This window comes from Bombyx mori, chromosome 7, assembly GCF_030269925.1.
Source record: "Bombyx mori chromosome 7, ASM3026992v2".
Classification (NCBI taxonomy): domain Eukaryota; kingdom Metazoa; phylum Arthropoda; class Insecta; order Lepidoptera; family Bombycidae; genus Bombyx; species Bombyx mori.
The window spans coordinates 11,035,730-11,040,132 of record NC_085113.1 but is presented as its reverse complement, the minus strand read 5'-3'; positions in this window follow the sequence as shown (position 1 = coordinate 11,040,132).

Genomic DNA, 4,403 nt, shown 5'->3' with positions numbered 1-4,403 from the left:
TTTTGATACAATTTTTCCTTATAAGGAAAAGCAAAGGGATTGAAGCCCATACGGCCTTGTCTATATTCTTCAGCCTTTCTATATAATTCCTGAAATAAATTTTCAAAAAAACCGAAGTCAGGTCTTATATGATTTATATTATATCCTGAAATAAAAATTTCCAGATTACAGAAAGACATAAGTGGATTATCTATGCTAAAAGGTGACAAACCTATTGTCTTGACAATGACAGTGTTTCAGATCTAACAAACTCACAGGTGAATGAAGTTAGCCCCTCAAAAAATTTTTTTTTTCCTATTTTCTACTTATTTTCTATTAATTCGTTTGTTCATCATTTGTTCTTGATTGTTCACTGTTAATAATTGTTTGTTCTGCATTTATTTATTTAAAAAAAATATTTAAAAATATATGTACAAGTTAGCCCCTCGATTGCAATTTTTAATATTTTTTCGTTCTTAATGACTCGTAAATATTCATTTTCGATTGTTCTTATATAAAACACGTTTGTTCTCTTTCGAAATCACTCGTTTTTTGTTTAATTTACTATTTGTATTAGTTGAATAAATGTATGAAAAATATGTGTACTGCGCATGTGTCAACTATAATGCCTAAACTTTCTACGCGGTTTTAATCGTGAAAAAAAAACAAATATAAATCCTGAAGGAGCAATTAATTGGTATACAGTTTAATTAAAAAAATTAAAAAATAAATAAATGAAATAATGTACATCGGCGTAAAGTTAGACCAAATACATTTTTTCCATCCTCCTACCTATCGTTATGAAGATATAAAGAAGATAGGGAGTTCACATAGGTAATATAAACAAATAAGTAAATAATATGTTCATTATTTATCTTTCAAGAGATAATGTAGGTATACATTATAATAACTATTTTACACAGCCGAAATTATATTCCTAACATTAGTAAAATAACTTTTTTTTTTTTTTATAGGTTATGTATTGAAAGTGTTGGAAAATTATTTCATGTTTTAGCTGGAAAACGACATTGAGAATTATATGCAATACAAGATAATGGGCTCCATCAAATGAAATCGAATGAAACCAAACTGTTTACCATCCAAATTCGCTTGTCGTGCAGATAGAAAACGAAAATTCACTCAAAGTGAACCTCGGCCTGCATTTGTGAAACGGCAAAGACTCACTATTGTCAAGGAGATTGAAGAGACGACTAAAAATTAGATGTGTTATATTATTATACCTTTGCCATCTTGTAGTCAAGGTAGGTGTAACTGTCAATAATTAGTAACACTCACAGATCTCATATTCAAATAACAATATCAGAAAAAAGGAGAATAGTTAGTTAGTTAGTGGAAGTAGCCAAAATGGGCAAGTGGACCTCAGTTCCTATTACATAAGGTACTAGGAAGTTTGTGATAATGAAAATTTATCACAGTGTAATATCACTTACTTACTTTAACAGTGAAGGAAAACATTGTGATGAAACCTGCACACCTAAATGTTCTTAGGATTTTCTTAAGTGTGTAATCCACCAACCAGCACTAGGCCAGCGTGGTGGACTAAGGCCTAAAAACCCTCTCAATGGTAGTTGAGGCCAGTGTCCAGCAAGGGGATATATTATATGGGCTGATGATTATGACTAGGAAGTTACATACTACTACTACTACTACTACTATTACAGTACACATATAATCCTATATATTTTTTAGGAATATAATTTCGACTGTGTAAAAAAGTGATTAAAATGTATACCTACATTATCTCTTGAAAGATAAATAATGAACATATTATTTACTTATTTGTTTATATTACCTATGTGAACTCCCTATCTTTTTTATATCTTCATAACGATAGGTAGGAGGATGGAAAAAATGTATTTGGTCTAACTTTACGCCAATGTACATTATTTCATTTATTTATTTTTTAATTTTTTTAATTAAACTGTATACCAATTAATTGCTCCTTCAGGATTTATATTTGTTTTTTTTTTCGCGATTAAAACCGCGTAGAAAGTTTAGGCATTATAGTTGACGCATGCGCAGTACACATATTTTTCATACATTTATTCAACTAATACAAATAGTAAATTAAACAAAAAACGAGTAATTTCGAAAGAGAACAAATGTGTTTTATATAAGAACAATCGAAAATGAATATTTACGAGTCATTAAGAACGAAAAAATATTAAAAATTGCAATCGAGGGGCTAACTTGTACATATATTTTTAAATATTTGTTTTAAATAAATAAATGCAGAACAAACAATTATTAACAGTGAACAATCAAGAACAAATGATGAACAAACGAATTAATAGAAAATAAGTAGAAAATAGGAAAAAAAAAATTTTTTGAGGGGCTAACTTCAGTCACCTCAAACTCACTGCCTGGGATACAGAGACAGTAAAACAAAATCAACAATTTTGGCGTTGCTGAAGTCCACGGGCAACGGTAACCACTTACAATCAGTTATGTTCGTCTGCCAAGAGCAATAAAAAAAATAAAAAACAAAGTAATTTGTATTTGTAGTATAAAATTGTCGAGACTAAAAGTAGACTAAGGTTAGTATTCTGCCCGTGAGTTGTAGCAGTTTATTCGCTATCTGAAGTTGTCGTAACCTAAACAATAAGAATCCCAGTCAACTCGTATCACGTCGTGCTATGATTGGTTCCGTCGCTTTAAAGACGATAATTTTGATGTTCACATACACCCGGATAAAGTAAAGCCATAAACCTTCGATGACGCTGAGTGGAGGCATTTCTAGATGAAGATCCGTGCCATACCGATGCCCAACTTGCTCTAAATTAAGAGACATTCGCCAAGCCATTCCCAAGCGATTGCATGGATTGAGAATGTTTCGTAAACTAGCAAATTGGGATCCTTATGAGATGAAGTCACGAGATGTTGAACATCGTTTTATCGCCTATGAACAAATGCTCCAGCGATATAACAGAAAGACTTTCCTTCGTCGTTTGATTGGACATATTGAACAACAGTTAAACATAAATACAGCCATAAAAGAATGGCTTAATTCGTGAATAGTCTTAAAAGACGAACATTTCTACCATGGTAGGTACAGGAGGTATTCGAACTCTGCAAGGAAAATGGGATAAAGTTGTTGCTAGTAATAGGCAATCCTTTGAATCATTCATTTTAAAATATTTTCACAAAAAAAGTTGCATTCTCTTCAAAAAACAGCGAGAAAGTAATGCGAACTTTATATAATTTGCACAATTTTACTATTGGTGATACAGCATCTTGTAAGATCACGCGGGTAGGTACCATCAGTCTTTATTATTTTTGTCGCGAAGTGATGAGGATGGCATAACAGTCATACTTCACTATTAAAACATATACCTTACTATAACTCAAGTTGGGCGATGGCTTTCACTTAGTGATGTCTATTGGTTCCGCTAATTATTTACCACTAGGTGGACAGTCAGCTCAATTTTTATTGATGTAAAAAATCACTTCAAGTAATTGATTTAAAAATTGTTAGCATAACTTAGCATAGCTCATAATATATCTCATTTTACCTAGTCAGGTCATAAATTCTGTCACATGTTTAATGTAAAATAATTGAAACAAGTTTATTAATTATGTAACCATTCATATACCAAAATAAACTTAACAAAACATAGATTCTTATGACACTAATTAAATTATTCAAAATGACCTCCGTGATTTTGAATACAGGCCTTCAATCTGTGCGGCCAGTCGTCTATAGCAGCACGAACGAGGTCCATGTCAATATCGGCGGCTGCCTTAATCAAGGATGTCTTGAGTGACTCCAAATTGGGATGAGGCTTTGAGCACGCCTTTTCCTCCAAGTGTTGCCATATCTTGTAATTTAACGGATTCAAATCTGGACTGGAGGAGGGCCAGTCTTCGTGCCGGATGAAGTCGATTTCACGCGCCGCCAGCCAGTCTTGTGTGCTCTTCGCTCTATGAGCTGGCGCCGAATCTTGTTGGAATACCCAGTGCCTGTTATTGAACATGGTATGAGAAACAGGTTCCACAAGGTTCGTCAGGACTGTATTTTGATACACAACTGCATTCGTTTTGACACCTTTCTCACAAAAATGTACCTCTGTTAAGCCCCAATAAGAAACTCCCAACCATACCATGAGCGAGGATGGAAAATGACCTCGTTGGACACGCGAAATACGGTTGCTCGCTTCTTCACTACTGTGTGCGTACACCTTATCATTTTGTTTGTTGTAGCTCTCTTCTACGGTAAAAATTTTTTCATCCGAGAAAAGAATTTCCCGATATTTTTTTCCCGCGTACTGCTTCAACAAAGCGCGGCATCTCTTCAGTCTCAGGTCCATGAGACGAGCATTCAAACGATGTCCTGTTTTTCTTCGATATACCCGAAGCCCTAAGTCTTCATTTAACACCCTTTTCACTGTGGTTCTGCTTAACCC